Source organism: Lutra lutra, chromosome 9 (genome assembly GCF_902655055.1).
Source record: "Lutra lutra chromosome 9, mLutLut1.2, whole genome shotgun sequence".
Lineage (NCBI taxonomy): Eukaryota > Metazoa > Chordata > Mammalia > Carnivora > Mustelidae > Lutra > Lutra lutra.
The window spans coordinates 92974371-93002043 of NC_062286.1; positions in this window are offsets into that span (position 1 = coordinate 92974371).

Below are 27673 nucleotides of genomic sequence, written 5' to 3' on the forward strand. Positions count from 1 at the left end.
ATTTCATCAAGATCAAAAGCTTTTGCACAGCAAAGGAAACAGTTAACAGAACCAAAAGACAACTGACAGAATGGGAGAAGATATTTGCAAACGATGTATCAGATAAAGGGCTAGTGCCCAAAATCTATAAAGAACTTAGCAAACTCAACACCCAAAGAACAAATAATCCAATCAAGAAATGGGCAGAAGACATGAACAGACATTTCTGCAAAGAAGACATCCAGATGGCCAACAGACACATGAAAAAGTGCTCCATATCACTCGGCATCAGGGAAATACAAATCAAAACCACAATGAGATATCACCTCACACCAGTCAGAATGGCTAAAATTAACAAGTCAGGAAATGACAGATGCTGGCGAGGATGTGGAGAAAGGGGAACCCTCCTACACTGTTGGTGGGAATGCAAGTTGGTGCAACCACTCTGGAAAACAGCATGGAGGTTCCTCAAAATGTTGAAAATAGAACGACCCTATGCCCCAGCAATTGCACTAGTGGGGATTTACCCTAAAGATACAAACATAGTGATACAAAGGGGCATATCCTTGACTTATTTCACTCAGCATAGTCTCTTCCAGTCCCGTACATGTTGCTACAAAAGTTGGGTATTCATCCTTTCTGGTGGAGGCATAATACTCCATAGTGTATATGGACCATATCTTCCTTATCCATTCATCCGTTGAAGGGCATCTTGGTTCTTTCCACAGTTTGGCGACCGTGGCCATTGCTGCTACAAACATTGGGGTACAGATGGCCCTTCTTTTCACTACATCTGTATCTTTGGGGTAAATAGCCAGTAGTGCAATTGCAGGGTCATAGGGAAGTTCTATTTTTAATTTCTTGTTTCATGTTTTATGTTAAATTTATTTAACATAGAGTGTAATACTGGTTTGAGGAGTAGAATTTATTGATTCATCATTTACTTATACCACATATAGCACTGATCACACAAAGTGCTCTCCTTAATACCCATCACCCATTTAGCCCATCCCCCATCCACACCCCTTCCAGAAAACCTCAGTTTATTCTCTATAGTTAAGAGTCTCTTATGTTTTTTTTTCCTCTGCTTTTTTTTTTCTTTCCCCTATGTTCATATGTTTTGTTTCTTAAATTCCACATATAAGCGATATCATATGGTATTTTCTTTGACTGATTTGTTTTGCTCAGCATAATACACTGCAGCTCCATCCACATCTTTGCAAATGGCAAGATTTCATTCTTTTTGAAGGCTGAATTTTATATATATATATATATATATATATATATATATATATATATATATATATCGCATCTTCTATATCCATTCATCAATTGAGGGACATTTGGGTTCTTTCCATAATTTGACTCTTTTTGATAACACTTCTATAAACATCAGGGTGCATGTGTGCCTTTAAATGAGTATTTTTTGGGTCCTTTGGGTAAATACCTAGTATTGCAAATGCTGGGCAGTCCTATTTTTAACTTTTTGAGGAACCTCCATACTGTTTTCTAGAATGGCTACATTTAGAATTTATTTATTTATTTGACAGAGAGATAGAGAGTGTAAGTAGGCAGAGTGGCAGGCAGAGGGAGAGGGAGAAGCAGGCTCTCCACTGAGCAGGAGCCTGATGTGGGACTTGATCCCAGGACACTGGGATCATGATGTGAACTGAAGGCAGCCACTTAACTAACTAGAGTCAATTATTAACTAGAGTCAATTATCATATGGTTTCACTTATTTGTGGAGCATAACAAATAGCATGGAGGACATGGGAGTTAGGAAAAGAGGTTGGGGAAAATTGGAAGGGGATGTGAACCATGAGAGACTATGGACTCTAAAAAACAATCTGAAGGGTTTGAAGAGGTGGGAGGGTGGGAGGTTGGGGGAACCAGGTGGTGGGTATTAGAGAGGGCACGGATTGCATAGAGCACTGGGTGTGGTATAAAAACAATGAATACTCTGTTGTGCAGAAGCTTTTGATTTTGATGAAGTCCCAAAAGTTTATTTTGGCTTTTGTTTCCTTTGCCTTTGGAGACATATTTTGAAAGAAGTTGCTGTGGCTGATATTGAAGAGGTTATTGCCTATGTTCTCCTCTAGGATTCTGATGGATTCCTGTCTCACGATGAGGTCTTTTATCCATTTCAACTTTATCTTTGTGTACAGTGTAAGAGAATGGTCAAGTTTCATTCTTCTACATATAGCTGTCCAATTTTTCCAGCACCATTTATCGAAGAGACTGTCTTTTTTCCACTGTATATTTTTCCTGTTTTGTCAAAGATTATTTGACCATAGAGTTGAGGGTCCATATCTGGGCTCTTTACTCTGTTCCACTGGTGTATGTGTCTTTTTTATGCCAGTACCATGCTGTCTTGGTGATCACAGCTTTGTAGTAAAGCTTGAAATCAGGTAACGTGATGCCCCCAGTTTTATTTTTGTTTTTCAACATTTCCTTAGCGATTCAGGGTCTCTCCTGGTTCTATACAAATTTTTGGATTATTTGCTCTAGCTCTTTGAAGAATACCGGTGGAATTTTGATTGGAATGGCATTAAAAGTATAGATTGCTCTAGGCAGTATAGACATTTTAACAATGTTTATTCTTCCAATCCAAGAGCATGGAATGGTCTTCCATCTTTTTGGTCTTCTTTGATTTCTTTCATGAGTGTTCTGTAGTTCCTCGAGTACAGATCCGTTACCTCTTTGGTTGGGTTTATTCCCAGGTATCTTATGGTTCTTGGTGCTATAGAAATTGGAATCGATTCTCTAATTTCCCTTTCTGTATTTGCACTGTTAGTGTATAAGAAAGCCGCTGATTTCTGTACATTGACTTTGTATCCTGCCACGTTACTGAATTGCTGTATGAGTTCTAGTAGTTTGGGGGTGGAGTCTTTTGGGTTTTCGATATAAAGAATCATGTCATCTGCGAAGAGAGAGAGTTTGACTTCTTCATCAAAATCAAAAGCTTCTGCACAACAAAGGAAACAGTCAAGAAAACAAAGAGGCAACCCACGGAATGGGAGAAGATATTTGCAAATGACAGTTCAGACAAAAGATTGATATCCAGGATCTATAAAGAACTCCTCAAAGTCAACACACACAAAACAGATAATCATATCAAAAAGTGGGCAAAAGATATGAACAGACACTTCTCCAATGAAGACATACAAATGGCTATCAGACACATGAGAAAATGTTCATCATCACTAGCCATCAGGGAGATTCCAATTAAAACCACATTGAGATATCACCTTACACCAGTTAGAATGGCCAAAATTAGCAAGACAGGAAACAACATGTGTTGGAGGGGATGTGGAGAAAGGGGAACCCTCTTACACTGTTGGTGGGAGTGTTCTCCAAAGAGGAGAAAAGTGTGGAGATTCCTCAAGAAATTAAAAATGGAACTTCCCTATGACCCTGCCATTACACTACTGGGTAATTACCCCAAAGATACAGATGTAGTGAAAAGAAGGGCCATCTGTACCCCATTGTTTATAGCAGCAATGGCTACTGTCGCCAAACTGTGGAAAGAACCAAGATGCCCTTCAACAGACGAATAGATAAGGAAGATGTGGTCCATATACACTATGGAGTATTATGCCTTCATCAGAAAGGATGAATACCCAACTTTTGTAGCAACATGGATGGGACTGGAAGAGATTATGCTGAGTGAAATAAGTCAAGCAGAGAGAGTCAATTATCATATGGTTTCACTTATTTGTGGAGCATAACAAATAGCATGGAGGACAAGGGGAGATGGAGAGGAGAAGGGAGTTGAGGGAAATTGGAAGGGGAGGTGAACCATGAGAGACGATGGACTCTGAAAAACAATCTGAGGGTTTTGAAGGGGCGGGGGGTGGGAGGTTGAGGGATCAGTTGGTGGGTATTGGAGAGGGCACAGATTGCATGGAGCACAGGGTGTGGTGCAAAAACAATGATTAATGTTATGCTGAAAATAAATTTTAAAAAAATAATAATTTAAAAAAGAAAGAAAAGGGACAACATTTAAAAAATCAATAAAGCTGTTAATTATTTAAATAGAGTAAAAAAATCGATAAATCCTTCAAAGGTGATGAAACAGAAAGAAAAAGAAAGAGGAGGTAGAGGATAGGAAAGACAATGGAGACAAATTAACAATATCAGAAATAAAAAACCATATAAGAATGAAAAGCTTAATAATGAAATACTATGAACAAGTTTATGCAATGGTTAAATTTCTTGAAAACCACAACTGAAATACAAGTTGACATAGAAGAAATAGAAAATATTGACAGCCCTGTGTTTGTTAAAGGAATGAAAATTATAATTTAAAATTTACTCACAAAGAAACCTCCAGGCCCAGAAGCCCTCAGAAGAATTCTATCAAACATTTAAGGAAGGAATAATACAAATCTTGCCCGGATTATCTCAGAAGCCTTAGGAGGAGGGACTCATTTTTAGCTTGTTTTATGAAGCCAGCATTAACTTGATATAATCACTGTGAAAAAGATATAACCACAAAATAAAATTACAGACCAAAAATCAATTGTATTTCTAGATATGAAACATCAGTCATAAAAATTGCTTTTACTAGGGTGCCTGGGTGGCTCAGTAGGTTGAGCATCTGACTTCCCCTCAGGTCATGATCCCAAAGTCCTGGAATCAAGTATTGCTTCAGGTTCCCTTCTCTCTCTCCTTCTGTCTCTCTTTCTGCTCATGCTCTCTGTCTCACTCACTATCAAATAAAAGCAAAATCTTTTTTGCTGGTTTAATAGTTAAATAAATAAGTAAATATATATATTGCCTTCCCCATGGGGGGGAGAAAAAAAAGAAAGAAAAAACTTTTATTAATGACAAGTAATACTTATTTGAAAGTCAGTGTTACTTATTGAAGAAAATCATCTTGTATTGGTGAATTCAACTCAGTGGAATGTTTTCTATGAGATGTCTCCTCAAGGACTGGTTTTGGTGGAAAAATGTTGCAGAAGTTGAGTAGGTACTGGGAAGTTGAAATGTGTGTGTGTGTGTGTGTGTGTGTGTGTGTGTGTGTGTTTGTAGGAATGTCATGGGTTAGGAATATGAACACTGTACTTGTAATAAATTGAATATAAGAAGGATTATAGTGGTATCCTAAAATGGTGATATTAAAAGTCTTCTTTTGGACTGAGTTCATAAGATATTGGATTGTAGGGTAATTACTAGTCTTTCTATGTGACTATTCATCGTTGGCTCACTCTTTGCTAATATAGGGTAACACTCAAAATAACAAAAAGTAAGGTTTTCTGTGAAGGATTGGAGAATTTTAAGGATTGCAGAAAATTTGAACTAAATACAGTCTGACCATGTCCCTTTTGAAAAAGAAGGAACTTATTTTTTAGACGAGTTTTAAGTTCATAGAAAAGTTAAGTGGTAGTATAGAGTTCTTATATTCTCCCTGCCCCAACACATGCATAGTCTCCCCCATTATCAACGTCTCTGGCAGGAGTGGGACATTTTGTTACAATTGATTAATTTATAGTAACCCATCATTATCACCTGAAGTTCATAGTTCACACATTAGAATCTGTAATTAACTTAGTACATTTTATAGATTTGGACAAATATATTATAATATGTATCCACCATTATAGTATTTTTACTGCCCTAAAAATTCTGTACTCTGCCTGATATCTGTCCTTCCCTCAAACCTCTGGCAACCACTGATCTTTTTATTATCTCCATAGTTTTGCCTTTTTCAGGATGTAATATAATTGGAATCATATTATGTAGTCTTTTCAGATTGATATCTTTCAGTTAATAATAGGCATTTAAGATTCTTCCATATCTTTTCAAGGCTTGATAGCTCATTTCATGTTGAATTCATTGTCTGAATGTACTAAAGTTTATCCATTCACCAACTGAAGAACATCGTGGTTGCTCCCAAGTTTTAGCCGTTGTGAATAAAGATGTTATAAACATCTATATGCATGTTTTTGTTTGAATGTAAGTTTTCACCTCCTTTGGGTAAATACCAAGAAGAGTGATTGCTGCATTATATGGTAAGAGTATGTTTAGTTTTGTAAGAAGCTGCCACACTGTCCTCCAAAGAGGCTGTACCATTTTGCATTCTTACCAGCAGTAAATGAGAATTTCTGTTGCACTATATCATCACCAGATTTTGATAGTGTCAGTGTTCTGGATTTTGGTCATTCTCATAGACATGAATTGATGTCATTGTTTTAATTTGCATTTCCCTGAGGAGCTTTGTTGTGGAATATCTTCTCATACGCTTATTTTCCACCTGTATATCTTCTTTGGTGAAGTATCTGTTAAGGTTTTTAGCTCAGTTTTCAGTCAGGTCGTTGGTTTTCTTATTGTTCAGTTTTAAGAATTCTTGGTACATTTTGGCTATTAGATGTGTATTAGATATGTATTTTGCAAATATTTTCTCTCAGTCTTTGGCTCATTATTTCATTATTTCTGTGCCTTTCACAGAGAAGAAATTTTTAATTTAATAAAGTTCCGCCGATCAATTCATGGATTATGTCTTTGACATTACATATAATAAGGTCAATGTCAAACCCAAAGTCATCTAGATTTTCTCCTATGTCATATTCTAGGAGTTTTATACTTTTGTGTTCTACATTTAGGTAAGTGGTTCATTCTGAGCTAATTTTGGTTAAAAATTTAAGGTCTGTGTTTTTTTTTTCATATGTGCATGTCCAATTGTTCCAGCACTGCTTTTTGGAAAAATTATCTGTGTTCCATTTTATTGTCTTTGCGCTATTGTCAGTCACTATCTTTATGTGAATCATCTGTTCTGTTCCATTCATCTGTTTGTTCTTTCACTAATACTGTTTTGTATTAACTATTATAATTTTATACTAAGTCTTAAAGTCAGGTAGTGTTAGTGCTCCAGCTTTGTTCCTCTTCAGTGTTGTGTTGGTTATTCTTGATCTTTCACGCCTCCCCCCATATCAACTTTAGAATGAATTTCTTAATGTGCACAAAATAAGCCTGGGATTTTGATTGCACTGAATATATAGATCAAGTTAAAAAAAAACTGACATCTGGACAATATTGGGTATTTCTATCCATGAACATTTATTTAATTCTCCATTGATTTAATTCATCAGAGTTCTTTTTTCTTTTATTTGAAATCAATTAGCCAACATATAACACATCATTAGTTTTAGATGTAGTGTTCATTAATTCATTAGTTGTGTATAACACCCAACACTCATCACATCATCTGCCCTCCCTAATGTCCATCACCAAATCACCCTGTATTTGCACCCACCTCCCCTTCAACAACCCAGCAACCTTGTTTCCAAGAGTTAAGAGCCTCTCATGGTTTTTCTCCATTTCTGATTTCTTCCTATCTAGTTTTCCCTCCTTTCCCTCATTATCTTCTGCACTGTTTCTTCCACATATGAGTGAAAACATATGATTATTGTCTTTTTCTGACTGACTTATTTCCCTTAGCATAGCATTTTCTAGCTCCATTCACATTGATGTAAATGGTAGGTATTCATTCTGTCTGACAGCTGAGTAATATTTATATATAAATATACATATATGTATAGGTATACATATACATATATACCTATACATATATATACACATATACATATGTGTGTGTGTGTGTGTGTGTGTGTGTGTGTGTGTGTGTGTGTGTGTATCTCACATCTTCTTTGTCCATTCATTTGTTGAAGGACATCTTGGCTCCTTCCACAGTTTGGCTATTGTAGAAAACACTGCTATGAACATTAGGGAACAGGTGTTCCTTCATTTCACTACATCTGTATCTTTGGGGTAAACACCCAGTAGTGCAATTGCTGAGTTGTAGGGTAGCTCTATTTTTACCTTCTTGAGGAACCTCCATACTGTTTTCCAGAGTGGCTGCACCAACTTGCATTCCCTCCAACAGTGTAAGAGGGTACTCTTTTTTCCACATCCTTGTCAACATTTGTTTTTCCTGTTTTCTTCATTTTAGCCCTTCAAACTGGTGTAATGTGGTATCACATTGTGGTTTTGATTTGTATTTCCCTGATGGCAAGTGATGTTGTGCATTTTCCATGTGTCTGTTGGCCATTTGTAAGTCTTTTTTGGAGACATCTCTGTTCATATCTTATGCCCATTTCTTGACTGGATTATTTGGTTTTTGGGTGTTGAGTTTGGTAGGTTTTATAGATCTTGGAGACTAGCCCTTTATCTGGTATGTCATTTGAAAATATCTTTTCCCAATCTGTAGGTTGCCTTTTAGTTTCCTGTTTCCTTTGCTGTACAGAAGCTTTTTATCTTGATGAAGTCTCAATAGTTCATTTTTATTTTTGTTTCTCTTACATTTGGAGACATCCTTAGCAAGAAGTTGCTGTGGCCGAGGTCACAGAGGTTGCTGCCCGTGTTCTCCTCTAGGATTTTGATGGATTCCTATCTCAGTTTGACATCTTTCATCCATTTTGAGTTTACCTTTGTGTATGATGAAAGAGAATTGTCCAGTTTCATTATTCTGCATGTGGCTGTCCAATATTCCCAGCATCATTTACTGAAGAAACTGTTCTTCGTTCAGTCGATATTCTTTCCTGCTTTGTCGAAGATTGGTGACAATAGACTTTAGGGTCCATTTTGGGGCTCTGTATTCTTTTTTTTAATTTAATTTTATTTTTTATAAACATATAATATATTTTTATCTCCAGGGGTACAGGTCTGTGAATCACCAGGTTTACACACTTCACAGCACTCACCATAGCACGTACCCTCCCCAATGTCCATAACCCCACTCCCATCCCCCAACACCCCTTCCCCTAGCAACACTCAGTTTGTTTTGTGAGATTAAGAGTCACTTATGGTTTGTCTCCCTCCCAATCCCATCTTGTTTCATTCATTCTTCTCCTATCCCCTTAACCCCCCATGTTGCATCTCCTCTCCCTCTTATCTGGGAGATCATATGATAGTTGTCTTTCTCTAATTGACTTATTTCGCTAAGCATGATACCCTCTAGTTCCATCCATGTCATCGCAAATGGCAAGATTTCATTTCTTTTGATGGCTGCATAGTATTCCATTGTGTATATATACCACCTCTTCTTTATCCATTCATCTGTTGATGGACATCTAGGTTCTTTCCATAGTTTGGTTATTGTGGACATTGCTGCTATAAACATTTGGGTGCACATGCCCCTTTGGATCACTACGTTTGTATCTTTAGGGTAAATACCCAGTAGTGTAATTGCTGGGTCATAGGGTAGTTCTATTTTCAACATTTTGAGGAACCTCCATGCTGTTTTCCAGAGTGGTTGCACCAACTTGCATTCCCACCAACAGTGTAGGAGGGTTCCCCTTTCTCCACATCCTCGCCAACATCTGTCATTTCCTGACTTGTTAATTTTAGCCATTCTGACTGGTGTGAGGTGATATACCATTGTGGTTTTGATTTGTATTTCCCTGATTGGGCTCTCTATTTTATTCCATTGATGTACGTGTCTGTTTTTGTACCATTACCGTGCTGTCTTGATGATCACAGCTTTGTAATCTAGCTTGAAGTCAGGCATAGGCATGCCCTTAGCTTTCATTTTCTTTTTCAACATTCCTCTGGCTATTTGGGGTCTGAGTATGGGATGTACAAATTTTATGATTAGTTGTTCCAGCTCTGTGAAAAGTGTCAAAGGTATTTTGATAGGGATTGCTCTGAATGTGTAGATTCCTCTGGGTAATATAGACATTTTAAAAATATTTATTCTTACAATCCTTGAGCATAGAATATTTTTCCATATCTTTGTGTCTTCCTCAAAATCTTTCATAAGTGTTCTGTAGTTTTTAGACTACAAATTCTTTACCTCTTTGGTTAGGTTTATTCCTAGGTACCTTACAGTCTTTGGTGCAATTGTAAATGGGATCAGTAACTTAATTTCTCATTCTTCAGCCTCATTTTTAGTGCATAGAAATACAAGTGATTTCTGTGCATTGATTTTGTATCCTGCCACGTTGCTGAATTGCTGAATGAGTTCTACCATTTTGGGGTGGAGTATTTTGGGTTTTCCACATAGAGTATCATGTCATCTGTGAAGACTGAGAGTTTGACTTCTTCCTTGCCAATTTGAATTATTTTTATTTCTTTTTGTTTTCTGATTGCTGAGGCTAGGACTTCAAGTACTATGATGAACAACAGTGGTGAGAGTGGGCATTAATGTCATGTTCGTGATCCTAGGGGAAAAGTTTTCATTTCTTCCCCATTGAGAATGATACTCACTGTGGGGTTTTTGTAGATGGCTTTTGTGATACTGAGGTGTGTCTCCTCTCTCCTTATGCTGTGAAGAGTTTTAATCAAGAAAGGATGCTGTAAATTGCACTATTGGGTATTTACCCTAAATACAAATGTAGTAATCTGAAGGGGCACATGCATCCAAATGTTTATAGCAGCAATGTCCACAATAACCAAACTATGGAAAGAACCTAGATGTCCATCAACAGATGAATGGATAAAGAAGAGGTGGTATATATACACAATGGAATACTATGCAGCCATCAAAAGAAATGAAATCTTGCCATTTGCGACGACGTGGATGGAACTAGAGGGTATCATGCTTAGCGAAATAAGTCAATCAGAGAAAGACAACTATCATATGATCTCCCAGATATGAGGAAGTGGAGATGCAACATGGGGAGTTAAGGGGGTAGGAGAAGAATGAATGAAACAAGATGGGATTGGGAGGGAGACAAACCATAAGTGACTCTTAATCTCACAAAACAAACTGAGGGTTGATGGGGGGAGGGGGTTTGGGGGAAGGGGGTGGGGTTATGGACATTGGGGAGGGTATGTGCTATGGTGAGTGCTGTGAAGTGTGTAAACCTGGTGATTCACAGACCTGTACCCCTCGAGATAAAAATACATTATATGTTTATAAAAAATTAAAAAAAGAGAGAGGATGCTGTACTTTGTCAAATGCTTTTTCTGCAAAAATTGAGAGGATCATAGAGTTCTTGTCTTTTCTTTTATTAATGGATCTATCACATGTATCAATTTGTGAACATTGACCCACCCTTGCAGTCAAGAATAAGTTCCACTTGGTCTGGAGAATATCTTATTAATGCACTGCTGGATCCTATTGGCTAGTTATCTTCGTGAGTATTTTGACATCCATTTTCATCAGGGATATTGGTCTGTATTTCTACTTTTTTGATGGGGTCGTTGGTTTTGGGATCAATGTAATGCTGGCCTAATAGAACAAGTTTGGAAGTTTCACTTCCATTTCTATTTTTGATTTTCAACATTTCCTAGCGTTTCGGGGTCTCTTCTGGTTCCATACAAATTTTTGGATTATTTGCTCCAGCTCTTTGAAGAATACAGGTGGAATTTTGATTGGAATGGCATTAAAAGTATAGATTGCTCTAGGCAATATAGACATTTTAACAATGTTTATTCTTCAGATCCAAGAACATGGAATGGTCTTCCATCTTTTTGTGTCTTCTTCAATTTCTTTCATGAGTGTTCTGTAGTTCCTCGAGTACAGATCCTTTACCTCTTTGTTTAGATTTAATCACAGGTATCTTATCATTCTTGGTGCTATAGTAAATAGAATCTATTCTCTAATTTCCCTTTCTGTATATTCACTGTTAGTGTATAAGAAAGCCACTGATTTCTGTACATTGACTTTGTATCCTGCCACGTTACTGAATTGCTGTATGAGTTCTAGTAGTTTGGGGGTGGAGTCTTTTGGGTTTTCCATGTAAAGAATCATGTCATCTGCTGAGAGAGAGTTTGACTTCCTCATTGCCAATTTGGATACCTTTTATTTCTCTTTGTTGTCTGATTGCTATTGCTAGGACTTCTAATACTATGTGGAACAAGAGTGGTGAGAATGGGCATCCTTGTCGTGTTCCTGATCTCAACGGGAAGGCTGTGAGCTTTTTCCCATTGAGGATGATATGTGCTGTGGGTCTTTCATAGATAGATTTGATGAAGTTCAGGAATGTTCCCTCTATCCCTATACTTTGAAGCGTTTTAATCAGGAACAGATGCTGGATTTTGTCAAATGCTTTTTCTGCATCAATTGAGAGGACCATGTGGTTCTTCTCTCTTCTCTTATTAATTTGTTCTATCACATTGATTGATTTTGCAAATGTTGAACCATCCTTGTAGCCCAGGAATGAATCCCACCTGGTCATGGTGGATAATCTTTTTAATGTGCTCTTGGATCCTGTTTGCTAGGATCTTGTTGAGAATCTTAGCATCCATATTCATCAGTGATATTGGTCTGAAATTCTCCTCTTTGGTAGGGTCTTTGCCTGGTTTGGGGATCAGGGTAATGTTGGCTTCATAGAAAGAGTCTGGAAGTTTTCCTTCTGCTTCAATTTTTTGAAACAGCTTCAGAAGAATAGGTGTTATTTCTTCTTTGAAAGTTTGGTAGAATTCCCCAAGGAATCCATCACGTCCTGGGCTCTTGTTTTTTGGGAGGTTTTGATCACTGCTTCAATCTCGTTACTAGATATCGGTCTATTTGGGTTGTCAATTTCTTCCTGGTTCAGTTTTGGGAGTTTATAGTTTTCCAGGAATGCATCCATTTCATCTAGGTTGCTTAGCTTATTGGCATATAACTGTTGTTAATAACTTCTGATGATTGTTTCTACTTCCTTGGTGTTAGTTGTGATCTCTCCCTTAATTTTATGAATTTGGGCTTTCTCTCTTTTCTTTTGGATTAATGTGGCCAATGGTTTATTGATCTTATTGATTCTTTCAAAAAACCAGCTTCTAGTTTCATTGATACATTCTACTGGATCTCTGGTTTCTACCTCATTGATCTCAGCTCTAATCTTGATGATTTCCCTTCTTATGTTTGGAGTTGGTTTGATTTGTTTTTTATTCTCCTGTTCTTGAAGGTGTAGAGACAGCTGCTGTGTTGTGGATTTTTCAATTTTTTTGAGGGTGGCTTGGATGGCTATGTATTTCCCCCTTAGGACCGCCTTTGCTGTATCCCATAGGTTTTGGACCGAAGTGTCTTCATTCTCATTGGTTTCCATGAATTGTTTCAGTTCTTCTTTGATCTCCTGGTTGATCCAAGCATTCTTAAGCAAGGTGGTCTTTAGCTTCCAGGTGTTTGAGTTCCTTCTGAACTTTTCCTTGTGATTGAGCTCCAGTTTCAAAGCATTGTGATCTGAGAATATGCAGGGAATAATCTCAGTCTTTTGGTATCGGTTGAGTCCTGATTTGTGACCCAGTATGTGGTCTATTCTTGAGAAGGTTCCATGTGCACTTGAGAAGAATGAGTATTCTGTTGTTTTAGGGTGGAATGTTCTGTATATATCTATGAGGTCCATCTGGTCCAATGTGTCATTCAATGCTCTTGTTTCTTTATTGATTTTCTGCTTCGATGATCTGTCTATTTCTGAGAAAGGCGTGTTAAGATCTCCTACTATTAATGTATTCATATCAATATGACTCTTTATCTTGATTAACAGTTTTCTTATGTAATTGGCTGCTTCCATATTGGGGGCATAGATATTTACAATTGTTAGATCATCTTGGTGGATAGTCCCTTTAAGAATGACATAGTGTGGGACGCCTGGGTGGCTCAGTTGGTTAGGCAGCTGCCTTTGTCTCAGGTCATGATTCCAGCATCCTGGGATCGTGTCCCGCATCGGGCTCCTTGCTCAGCAGGAGCCTGCTTCTCCCTCTGCCTCTTCCTGCCATTCTGTCTGCCTGTGCTTGCTCTCTCTCCCTCTCTCTCTGACAAATAAATAAAATCTTTAAAAAAAAAGAATGACGTAGTGTCCTTCTTTATCTCTGACTACAGTCTTAGTTTAGTTTAAAATCTAATTTCTCTGATATGAGAATCGCTACCCCAGCCTTCTTTTGAGGCCCATTGTCATGAAAGATGCTTCTCCATCTGTTCACTTTCAGTCTGGGTGTATCTTTAGGTTCAAAATGGGTCTCTTGTAGACAACATTTCTATTTTTGGAACAGCTTCAGTAGAATGGGTTTTATTTTTTCTTCTTTAAATGCTTGGTATAATTCCCCTGGAAAGCCATCTGGCCCTGGAATCTTGTTTTTAGGGGATGTTTTTGATTACTCCTTCAATTTTCTTCCTGGTGATTGGTCCAGTCACATTTTGTACTTCTTCCTGATTCAGTCTTGGTAGTTTATAAGTTTCCAGGAAGAAATGCACCCATTTCTTCCAGATTGTCTAATCTGCTCTTATATGGATGCTTATAATATGTTCTTAAAATTGTCTGTATTTCCTTGGTGTTGGTTGTGATATGTTCCCTATCATTCATGATTTTATTAATTTGGGTCTTTCTCTTTTCTTTTGGATAAGTCTTGCCAGAGGTTTATCGCTCTTATTAATCCTTTCAGAGAACCAGCTTCTAGTTTCATTGATCTTTTCCACTGTTCTTCTGGTTTCTATTTCATCGATTGGTGCTCTGACCTTTATTACATCTCTTCTGTTGCTTGGTTCAGGGTTTATTTGCTGTCCATTCTCCAGCTCCTTTAGTGAAATTTTAGCTTGTGTATTTGAGATTTTTTAATTTTTTGAGGGAGGCTTGAAATCCATGTACTTCCCTTTTAGGAGCACCTTTGATGTATCCCAAAGGTTTTGAACAGTTGTGTTTTCATTTTCATTAGTTTCTATAAAGTTTTTAAATTCTTCTTTAATTTCCTGATTGACCCATTCATTCTTTAGTAGGATGCACTTTAACCTCCAAGTGCTTGAATTCTGTCCAAATTTCCTCTTGTTATTGAGTTCAAGTTTCAAAGCCTTGTGGTCTGAAAATATGCAGAGAATAATCCAAGTCTTTTGATATCAGTTGGGACCTGATTTGTGACCCAGTATGTGATCTATTCTGGAGAGAGTTCCATGTGCACTTGAGAAGAATGTGTATTCTGTTCCTTTAGGATGGAATTTATAAATACTTATAATTGTTAGATCTGCTTGTTGGGTAGACTCTTTAAGTATGATATAGTGTCCTCTTCATCTCTTACTACAGTTTTTGGTTTAAAGTCCAATTTATCCGATATGCCGATTGCTACCCCAGCTTTCTTTTGAGTTTCATGATCATGGTAAATTGTTCTCCACCCCCTCACTTTCAGTCTGGAGGTGACTTTAGGTCTAAAATGAGTCTCTTGTAGACAGCATATGGATGGTCTTCTTTTTTTAATCCGATCTGATACCCTTTGTCTTTTGATTGGAACGTATATAGCTCATTTACATTCAAAGCAAGTATGGAAAGATATGAATTTAGTGCCATTGTATTGTCTGTAAAATCCCTGTTTCTGTAGACTGTCTCTGTTTCCTTCTGGTCTATGTTACTCTTGGGCTCTGTCCTTGCTTACAGGATCCTCCTTACTATTTCTTGCAGGCCTGGCTTGGTAGTCACATATTCTTTCAGTTTCTGTGTTTCCTGGAAGCTCTTTGTCTCTCCTTCCATTTTGAATGACAACCATGCTGGGTAAAGTATTCTTGGCTGTATGTTTTTTCTCATTTAGTATCCTGAATATATCCTGCCATCTTTTTCTCGCTTGCCAGGTCTCTGCAGATAGGTCTGTTGCTAGTCTAATGTTCCTACCCCTGTGGGTAAGGGACCTCTTGTCTCGAGCTCCTTTCAGGATTTTCTCTTTACCTTTGAAATTTGCAAGCCTCACTATTATATGATGGGGTGTTGATCTATTTTTGTTGACTTTGTGAAGGTCCTCTCTACCTCTGGGACATGAATGACTGTTTCCTTCCCAAGATTAGGGAAGTTTGCAGCTGTGATTTGCTCAAACATGCCTTTGGGCACTCTCTCTTTTTCATCTCCCTCAGGAACCCCCATAATACTGATATTGTTTAATTTTATGACATTGCTGATTTCTTGAAGTCTCTCCTCATTAGTTGTTTTTCTCTGTTTTCCTTAGCTTCCTTCCTTTCCATCATCTTGTCTTCTATGTCACTTCTCTTCTGCCTCATTTACCCTAACTGTTAGAACATCTAATTTAGATGGCATCTCAGAGCATTTTTAACTTCAACCTAATTAGATCTCATTTCTGCACAAAGATATACTCTAATGCCTTTTATGGTTTTTTTCAAACCCAGCTATTAACTTTAATTGTTATCCTGAATTCCATCTCTGACATTTTACTTATATCCATATCGATTAGATCTGTGGCAGAGTGTATTACCTCTGGGTGTTTCTTTTGTTCTGAATTCCTCCTTCTAGTCATTTTACCCAGAAAAGAATGGATGAACTAGTGAACAGAATAAAAAAATATCAACCATGATCCAAGCAAAGTACACACTAGATAAATCCAAAGGGATCTAAACCAAAAAATGAAAGCAAAAGAAAAAAGGAAGGGGTGAGATAGAGAATATAATCTCCCAGGGTGGACAAAACATTGTGATCCACTTGTTCCTTAGTTTATTTTGGTCTGAGTGTTAGAAGACACTAAATCCCAAATTTGTAAAGACAGCAAAACTTACATATATATAATTTAATAGAGTGAAAGGAAGCAAAAAATGAAGAATATATCTATAAAATGTAAAGGTAAAAAATGAAAGTTAAAAAAAGACTTAAAAATAAAGAATGGATAAAATAAGAAACTAGTTGAAAGGAACAAAAGGAATAAAGGTAAAGGAAAATTTTAAACTGAAAGATAATCATATCATGAGGAAAAAAACTCTAATTCTATGAATCCTATATAGCATTTTTCCCTAGTGCTGGAGTTTTACAGTCCTATATGGTCGATAAACTTGTTGTGCACCTGTTCTTCCAGTTGGGTTTTCTAGAGATGGGGCCTGCTGTGCTGCTTCTCAGGAGACATTGCCGTGAATGGAGTTGCACCACTCCTTGCCAGAGGGCTGGGCTCCCTGGCAAGTTGGTCCTCTGTGTAGTGTTTGTTCCATGAAGGTTTTCTGTGTCTCTTTAGAGGATCAAAATTAAAATGGTCACACCCCAATCTATAGCCCCAGAGCTAAAAGACTGTGGTCCCCTCTCTTTAGTAAACCCTCAGGGATAAATTGTCTTCATGTTTGTGTGTGCCAAACTCTGCAAAATCCTGCAGTGTGCACCCTCGCAGATCTTCCCCATGGAAGGCGGAGGGTCCTGAGTTTCTACTGTACTGTAGAGCCCTGGCAAGGAGAATGGTCTCTGAACTGTGCATGCACCCACTCTGTCCCTCCTGAGGGAAGACAGAGCATTGCTGTTACTGTCCTTTACAGGGTCAGTGTCCTGAGAGCTGTTACCTGGTCCTGTGAAACCTGCTCTACTCCTTCCAAGGGAAGGCAGAAGGGCCCTGTGTTCCTGTTCTTTGCATGGTTCCCACTCAAAAACTGTTTACCTAATTGAGGTGTGGCTTGGAGTATATGGCCAATGGAGCTCAAAACCCCCTCCTGGGCTCGCTGACTGTAACCAGTTTCCTTTATCCAGTGCTTGGGAATTTTACCAGCTCAGGTACCTCTTTATTTCTGTTTACTACAGGATTCTGAGACCACAGTATCCTGCCTAGAGTTCTGTTCTGCCCCATTTCACCCCCTGAGCACCTTTCAGGCAGGATGTCTCTCACTAAGCAGACTTCTAAGGGTTCTTATTTTGTGCTTCAAGGCTGTATGACTTTCTGACAACGGGCTTACTTATGTCCCCTCTCCCATATCCCCTCAGATTCACTTCTCTGGACATCCTGTCTTGCAAAAAGTGTTGTTTTTCTACTTGTAGAGTCCCAGATATTCTTTTCTTACATCTCAGATTGAATTCATAGGTGTTCAGAATGATTTAATAGTTATCTTGCTAAATTCAAGGGACCAGGTGAAATGAGGTTTCCTACACTTCTGCCATCTTGCCTCCTCCCCTCTCTCAATTATCAGAGCTTTATAGTTTTACTCATATAGATCTTATATTTTGAAAGACTTATACTGAAGTATTTTCTTTTTGGGGTGCTAATGCAAATGGAATGGCTTTAAATTTTAAAATGTCACTTGTTCATTGCTAGTATATAAGAAAGCAATTGACTTTTATATATTCACTTTCTATTCTGAAACCCTGCAACTAATGTCTTTTAGGTCCAGGAGGCTTAGTTACTTGTTTGATTGTTTGTTTGTTGTTTTTTTGTTTTGTTGTTGTTTGTTTTTTAATTTTTTTTAATTTCTTTTCAGTTTTCCAATTCATTGTTTCCAGGAGGCTTCTTTATTAATTCTTTTGGATTTTTTTCTTTAAAAAATAATGTCATTTGTGAACAAAACTGTTTTATTTCTTCTTTCCCAGTCTATATACCTTTTATTTCCTTTTCTTGTCTTATTTCATTAGCTAAGACTTCCACCAAAATGTTGAAAAATGGGGTATTATGCCTCCATCAGAAAGGATGAATACCCAACTTTTGTAGCAACATGGACGGGACTGGAAGAGATTACGCTGAGTAAAATAAGTCAAGCCAAGTGAGCCAATTATCATATGGTTTCACTTATTTGTGGAACATAACAAATAGCATGGAGAACAAGGGGAGATGGAGAGGAGATGGGAGTTGAGGGAAATTGGAAAGGGAGAAGAACCATGAGAGACTATGGACTCTGTAAAACAATCTGAGGGTTTTGAAGGGCTGGGGATGGGAGGTTGGGGGAACCAGGTGGTGGGTATTAGAGAGGGCACGGATTTCATGGAACACTGGGTGTGATGCAAAAACAATGAATACTGTTATGCTGAAAAGAAATTTTAAAAAATGTTGAAAAAGAGTGGCAAGAGAGAACATCCTTCAGGGCACCTGGGTCGCCAGTGGGTTAAAGCCTCTGCCTTCAGCTCAGGTCATGATCCCAGGGCCCTGGGATAGAGCCCCACATCGGGCTTTCTGCTCAGCAGGGAGCCTGCTTTCTCCCCTCTCTCTCTGCCTGTCTCTCTGCCTACTTATGATCTCTGTCTGTCAAATAAATAAATAAAATCTTTTAAAAAAAGAGAAAAAGAACATCCTTTCCTTCTTCTCCCTGTCTTAAAGGGAAAACTAAGTTCTAACCAATAAGTATAATGTTAGCTGTAGATTTTTTGTAGATGTTCTTTATCGAGTTGAGGAAGTTTCTATTCTAGATTGTCAAGGTTTTTATTCTCATCATGAATGGGTATTGTATTTTGTTAAATGCCGTTTCTGCATATGTTGATACAATAATGTGATTTTTCTTATTTAGCCTGTTGAGATAATGGATTATGTTAATTGATTCTTGAACATTGTACCTACCTGCATCCCTGGGATAAATCCTAATATGTCTTGCTGTATAATTCTTTTCATACCTTCTGGTATTTAGTTTTCTAATATTTTGTTGAAGATTTTTGCATCTATTTTTATAAGAGACATTGGTATGTAGTTTTCTTGTAATTTCTTTGTCTGCTTTGATATTAAGGTAATCTGCCTTCATAGAAAAAATCAGGAAGCATTGCCTGGGTGGCTCAGTCATTAAGTGTCTGTCTTTGGCTCAGGTCATGATCCCCCAGTCCTGGGATTGAGCCCCATATCAGGCTCCTTTCTCAGCAGGGAGCTGCTTCTCCCTCTCCTACTCCCCTTGCTTGTTTTCCCTCTCTTGCTGTGTGTCCCTCTGTCAAAAAATAAATAAAATCTTTTTAAAAGTGCTAAAAGTAAGAATAAGGAAATATTCTTTCTGTTTCCATCTTTTCAAAGAGAATGTAGAGACTAGATATAATTTCTTCCTTAAGAGTTTTGCAGAATTCACCTTTGAAACTATTTGGGTCTGATGATTTCTAATGTTTAGGAAAGTTATTAATTATTGATTAAATCTCTTTAATCAATGTAGGCCTGTTTAGATAACCTGTTTCTTCTTGTATAGGAAAGAAAGGCACCTTCATTATAGGGCATTTAGAGATATTTTTACATTAATTAATGCTGATTATCCTGACTAATAAATGACTTTGGGCAAATTCTTTAACCTCTCCAAGCTTCACTTTCCACATATTTAAAATGGAGATAAAATTAACATTTATCTCATAGAGTCACTCCACATATTAAAAGGGGTAAAACTGTAATTGTTTTAACTTCAATAATTTTGTAAAATGGTAATTTTCATGATCAACTTTACAAGCTAGGAGATGAAGGCACAGAAATACTAGGCAGACAGCAACTTCTTTCAAGATATGTCTCCAAAGGCAAAGGAAACAAAAGCGAAATGAACTTTTGGGACTTCATCAAGATTAAAAGCTTCTGCACAGCAAAGGAAACATTCAACAAAACAAACAGGCAACCCACGGAATGGGAGAAGATATTTGCAAATCACAGTAGAGAAAAAAGGCTGATATCCAGGATCTATAAAGGACTTCTCAAACTCAACACACACAAAACAGGTAAACATGTCAAAAAATGGGCAGAAGACATGAACAGACACTTCTCCAATGAGGACATACAAATGGCTATCAGACACATGAAAAAAATATTCATCATCACTAGCCATCAGGGAGATTCAAATCAAAACCACATTGAGATACCCCCCTACACCAGTTAGAATGGCCAAAATTAGCAAGACAGGAAACAACGTGTGTTGGAGAGGATGTGGAGAAAGGGGAACCTTCTTACACTGTTGGTGGGAATGCAAGTTGGTGCAGCCACTTTGGAGAACAGTTTGGAGATTCCTCAAGAAATTAAATGTAGAGCTTCCCTATGACCCTGCAATTGCACTACTGGCTATTTACCCCAAAGATACAGATGTAGTGGAAAGAAGGGCCATTTGTACCCCAATGCTTATAGCAGCAATGGCCACGGTTGCCAAACTGTGGAAAGAACCAAGATGCCCTTCAACGGATGAATGGATAAGGAAGATGTGGTCCATATACACTATGGAGTATTATGCCTCCACCAGAAAGGATGAATACCCAACTTTTGTAGCAACATGGACGGGACTGGAAGAGATTCTGCTGAGTGAAATAAGTCAAGCAGAGAGAGTCAATTATCATATGGTTTCACTTATTTGTGGAGCATAACAAATAACATGGAGGGCATGGGGAGATGGAGAGGGGAAGGGAGTTGAGGGAAATTGGAAGGGAAATGAACCATGAGAGGCTATGCACTCTGTAAAACAATCTGAGGGTTTTGAGGAGGCTAGGGGGTGAGAGGTTGGGGGAGACAGGTGGTGGGTAGTATGGACATGTATTGCATGAAGCACTGCATGTGGTGCATAAACAATTAATTCTGTTACGCTGAAAAGAAATAAATTTTTAAAAGAAAAAAAAGGAAATACTAGGCAGGTTGTTTCAGTCAAGATTCTCTTATTGCTTGCTTAAGCAAATGAGTATTTTGATCTCTTTACTAGGAATTTTGATGGGTCATTCTAGCTTCTTGGGCAGACATAGGTTTGAAATTTAAGCAATGTTATAGAGATCTCTATGTATCTCTTTACATATAGAGCCTCAGCTCTGCTTTCTTTTGGTGGCTTAACTCTCATGGGTATTCTGGCTCAGTAGCAAAATGACCACCATTGACTTAGCAATTATATCAACCATGGAGAGTACTCTTCTTGTCCTTGCCCGGTTCACATTCCCATCTTTAGACATGTTACTACTTTGCAAGGTATAATGTATAGGTATTGACCATCTTGGCCTTGAACTCAGTCTGTGACAGGTAAGTTTGGAATACAAATTCTACAGTCCCACCCAGACTATATGTTAGCAGAGTAGGAGGACTTTCCAAAGGAAAATGAAAGCACTATGAATCAAACATGGTGCGCAGACAAAGCAAAAATACTTACTGTAAAAGTTGTCAAAGGTTTACATCTCATAACACAGACTTCAAACTAGGCCTATATGATTCTAAGACTTAAGCTGCCATAGACAGACATTTGGTTGGTAACCAGAGTAGTTTTGTGATTTGTAAGTATCCTGAATTTGTCTCTAATACATATCTAAAAGTTCTATTGAAAAGATAAGAGTGACACGGAGTCAGATAGTTGATTGGGTTTTAGGAATTCAAACTGTTGCTTTTTCTAAAAGGGTAGTTGCTTCATCCTTAACGTGCTCTAAAACTATAATCATAATTAGTATTGATTTATTCATTGCCTTCTAATATTTATGAACTGAGGAATACAGCCTATACATATTAGTTTCCTAAGAATCAGCTATCATCTTTAAGTACAGCAGAATAGTTTAACACTTTTGGCATGTATTCCAAGCAACAGAATATACTCTAATTAGATCTCTAAAAGCTGTTACCTTGATTACCAGATATACTAATTATCTTGTCAGTCATTGATCTTACAATTATGAGGGAGGATGCTGTTATTTCAAATGATCTTAACTGAATTCTGTCCTTGAGTTCAGGGGCCTTAATTGTGTTCCAGACCACTGGATATTTAGCCTGCCCTTATATACATAGTAATTAGCTGCATTTCTTTATCCTACAGGCTTTAAAATGAAAATACTTTACAGTCATACTCAAAAGTATCAAACCACCTACTCCTACCACCCTAACATAAAGATTTAAATTGAAATTGATATATAGTGAAAAAAAGCTTTATATTCCATCTCTGGTTAATTAAATTAGCTTAATTTTAATCAGTACACACTATCTGTAGATTTTTCTTAATTTCTATCACAGTTTGCACAAGTGTTATATATTGTTGATTGAGATGGTAGTCATCTTTACTTTTCCTTATATGGGCTATATAAAGAAATATCTTTAACTCTATTATGCCGTGTATTTGCTTTTAGAACATCACATGTTCAATCACTTTCTGCAGTAATAGACTACTCTTTTATTATACGTAACTTCAAGGTAGCGGTTATGTCTTTTTCATCTTTTCAACACTCACAGACCTTAGGGTTATACTTCACATTATCAGGGTCAATACATGTCTTTTACCTCTTTATAAAGCAGTGTGATGACTGGACAGTTAGAGACAAGCTGCTGCCACTGTGCATGTAACCAAGCTCCTCAGTCGCTTATCCTCTTCTACTTTCTCTGGCTGTTGACTTTTACCTGGTCACTATCAGTAAGCAGCCTGTTTCTGGAAGGCCTCGTTGTTCAAGTAGTTTCTTATATTTATCTAAAAATCTGATTTGCTAAAATTTTTACCTATCGGTCTAAGGAATGTAATATGACTCCAGTGGAAGGAACAATTCAAGTCTAAATCCTTTTCATATTACATTATTGATGAAGAAAGATCATACATGTGTTTGTATAAGATCAAAACGTGTAATATCATGAACAAGCTTCAGATGAGGGTTTAGTCATCTGGACTGAAGCACTGCCTCTGCCATCCCCCCCCCCGGGTGGTTTTTAACAGACAATTTAGTTTTTTGGGGGGTTTTTTTTGTTTTTTTTTAGCCTCAAGTTACTTATCTAGATATTAAAGCAGTAGCTCTTTTTATCTTACAGAGATTTGTTTTAACTCATGTTTATGGTTGTATAACTTTCATATTTAAAAATTTCACCTCCAAAAGTTTAGTTTGTCAACTTTTGAGAACTTTAGAGCTACCACCATAATTTAGGTATAATTTTGAAAAGTTCTCTTGTGTCCCTTAAAATCAATTCCCTCAACCAAGCTCCAGCCATTCTGGTTTTCACATTTGGGAGGTGAGATATGCCACTGGCATCCAGTGAAGAGCTAGGGGTGATGCTAAACACTCTAGAATGCAGAGGACAGTGCAGTTCCCCCCACTTCTCCCATCAAATAATTATCTGATCCAAAATAGCAATATCTTGAGGATGAGAAATGCTGAGATTAAAAGGTAGATAGAGAAATAGTTGTGGATGTCTGCATGCATGCGTTTTAAGTCTTTTTCTTAACTCTGTCTGCTGAGAGTTCCTAAAAGTAATGACCTAACTACAGGCCAAACCTTGCTTTCCAAATACTCAACTAATAGGAATGAGGGCTCCTTAGAGAAATGGCTAGTTCCAAGGAAGAGATATTTTTTGTGTGTGTGCCATAAAATAAAGTTCTCAGAGAAATAAGGATATGTCAAAAGGACACAAGAACCAACATGAAGTGACTAACTAAGGCCAAATCTGGTAACATTTTATCACCTAAATAATGATAGGTAAGCATTATAACTCACTGAATAAAATCAGAATTCATGACTTTCACAAAGAAACACACAGAGAGACATGTATCCATACATACATGGAGAAGAAGGAAAAGCTCTTCTAACAGTAGAAAGCCAGCCAGTGAGTGGGATGGAATTTCAAAAATTACCATTTGTCAATCTTCATAATAATACTTGATTCAGTCAAAGATCAGTTCATACTGAGTGCCTGGTGGTTCAGTCATTGAGCTGCCCACTCTTAGTTTCAACTCAGGTCATGATCTCAGGGTTATGAGATTGAGCTCCATGTGTGGTTCTGTGCTCTGTGCAGTCTGCTTGAGATTCTCTCCCTCTGCCTCTTCCACTCCCCCTGCTTGCATAGGCTCTCTCTCTCTCAAATAAATAAATAAAATCTTTTAAAAAATCAAGTATTACTAACCAATGGTATCAAAGCGTGAAAAGTACTGGAATATTTATAGAGCTTCAACCTGTGTTCCCATAAGATATTTATTTTTTTTCCTTTTTTTTTTTTTTTTTTAGAGAAAGCCAGGATGCATGCACACATGTGTGTGAGCAGGTGGAGGGGGGTTAGAGGGAGAGGGAGAGAGGGAGAGAGATTATCTCAAGCGGGCTTCATGCTTCATGCTCAATCTCAGGACCCGAGATTATGACCTGAGTTGAGAGCCAAAGTTGGACACTTAACTGACTAAGCCATCCAGGCACCCTACCCCCCTAAGATATGTATTAATTAAGAGGCCAAAAATAGTGACTTTACAAGGAGGAATTCAATAGATACTACCTGAAGCAAATGAGCAAAATTAAGATCACCAGCAGTGGGACAGTCTGACAACAGTGCTTCATTTTATGTTGTACTTAGAAGAAAAAAAAAATCACTTCTATGATGTTCTGGTCCCAAAATGCATGTGTTGAATCTAATCATAGGGAACCTTTAGACAGACCCAATTTGAGGACATTCTAGAAAATCATGAGATTTTACTTTAAAAAAATCCAAGAAATAAAAGAAATATTGCAAATAAATATAATGCATACACTGAGATTTTCTTTTGTTGAGATAGTTGTTGAAATTGAATGAGTTCTATAGATTATTTGATAATATTTTATTGATATTAATTTCCTGACATTGATAATTATATTGTGACTATGTAAGAAAATGGTCTTTTTTAGAATAAACACATTGCTATATTTCAGTGGATATAAAATATCATGTCTTCAATTTACCCAGAAGCATTTCTAATATCTATATATTAAGAGATGGGTTTATCAAACAGATATGATAAATGTTAACTTTTAGACAATCTGGATGGAAGATCCATAGGGATTATAATTCTGGGTACTATTCTTTTTTTGTAAAATTTAAACACACATATAATGTATTATTAGCCCCAGGGGTAAAGGTCTGTGCATCACCAGGTTTACACACTTCACAGCACTCACCATAGCACATACCCTCCCCAGTGGCCATAATCCCACCCCCCTCCCAAGACCCTCCCCCCATCAACCCTCAGTTTGTTTTGTGAGATTAAGAGTCAAGTATGGTTTGTCTCCCTCCCAATTCCATCTTGTTTCATTTAATTTTCCCCTATCCCCTTAACCCCCCATGTTGCATCTCCTATCCCTCCTATCAGGGAGATCATATGATAGTTGTCTTTCTCCGATTGACTTATTTCGCTAAGCATGATACCCTCTAGTTCCATCCACGTCGTCGCAAATGGCAAGATTTCATTTCTTTTGATGGCTGCATAGTATTCCATTGTGTATATATACCACATCTTCTTTATCCATTCTTCTGTTGATGGACATCTAGGTTCTTTCCATAGTTTGGCTATTGTAGACATGGCTGCTCTAAACATTCGGGTGCACGTGCCCCTTTGGATCACTACGTTTGTATCTTTAGAGTAAATACCCAGCCGTGCAATTGCTGGGTCATAGGGTAGTTCTATTTTCAACATTTTGAGGAACCTCCATGCTGTTTTCCAGAGTGGTTGCACCAACTTGCATTCCCACCAACAGTGTAGGAGGGTTCCCCTTTCTCCGCATCCTCGCCAGCATCTGTCATTTCCTGACTTGTTCATTTTAGCCATTCTGACTGGTGTGAGGTGATATCTCATGGTGGTTTTGGTTTGTATTTCCCTGATGCCGAGTGACGTGGAGCACTTTCTCATGTGTCTGTTGGCCATCTGGATGTCTTCTTTGCAGAAATGTCTGTTCATGTCCTCTGCCCATTTCTTGATTGGATTATTTGTTCTTTGGGTGTTGAGTTTGCTAAGTTCTTTATAGATTTTGGACACTAGCCCTTTATCTGATTTGTCATTTGCAAATATCTTCTCCCATTCTGTCAGTTGTCTTTTGGTTTTGTTAACCGTTTCCTGTGCTGCGCATAAGCTTTTGATCTTGATAAAATCCCAATAGTTCATTTTTGCCCTTGCTTCCCTTGCTTTTGGCGATGTTCCTAGGAAGATGTTGCTGCGGCTGAGGTCGAAGAGGTTGTTGCCTGTGTTCTCCTCAAGGATTTGGATGGATTCCTTTCTCACATTGAGATCCTTCATCCATTTTGAGTCTATTTTCGTGTGTGGTGTAAGGAAATGATCCACTTTCATTTTTCTGCATGTGGCTGTCCAATTTTCCCAAGAGCATTTATTGAAGAGGCTGTCTTTTTTCCACTGGACATTCTTTCCTGCTTTGTCAAAGATTAGTTGACCATAGAGTTGAGGGTCTATTTCTGGGCTCTCTATTCTGTTCCATTGGTCTATGTGTCTGTTTTTGTGCCAGTACCATACTGTCTTGATGATGACAGCTTTGTAATAGAGCTTGAAGTCCGGAATCGTGATGCCACCAACTTTGGCTTTCTTTTTCAATATTCCTTTGGCTCTTCGAGGTCTTTTCTGGGTCCATATAAATTTTAGGATTATTTGTTCCATTTCTTTGAACAAAATGGATGGTATTTTGATAGGAATTGCATTAAATGTGTAGATTGCTTTAGGTAGCATAGACATTTTCACAATATTTATTCTTCCAATCCAGGACATGGAACATTTTTTTTTCCATTTCTTTGTGTCTTCCTTAATTTCCTTCATGAGTACTTTATAGTTTTCTGAGTATAGATTCTTAGTCTCTTTGGTGAGGTTTATTCCTAGGTATCTTATAGTTTTGGGTGCAATTGTAAATGGGATTGACTCCTTCATTTCTCTTTCTTCTGTCTTGTTGTTGGTGTAGAGAAATGCAACTGATTTCTGTGCATTGATTTTATATCCTAACACTTTGCTGAATTCCTGTACAAGTTCTAGCAGTTTCGGAGTGGAGTCTTTTGGGTTTTACACATATATAGTATCATATCATCTGCGAAGAGTGATAGTTTGACTTCTTCTTTGCTGATTTGGATGGCTTTAATTTCCTTTTGTTGTCTGATTGTTGAGGCTAGGACTTCTAGTACTATGTTGAATAGCAGTGGTGATAATGAACATCTTTGCCGTGTTCCTGACCTTAGAGGAAATGCTCTCAGTTTTTCTCTGTTGAGAATGATATTTGCGGTGGGCTTTTCATAGATGGCTTTGATAATATTGAGGTATGTGCCCTCTATCCCTACCCTTTGAAGGGTTTTGATCAGGAAGGGATACTGTACTTTGTCAAATGCTTTTCAGCATGTATTGAGAGTATCATACGGTTCTTGTTCTTTCTTTTATTAATGTGTGGTATCACATTGCTTGGTTTGCGGATGTTGAACCAACCTTGCAGCCCTGGAATAAATC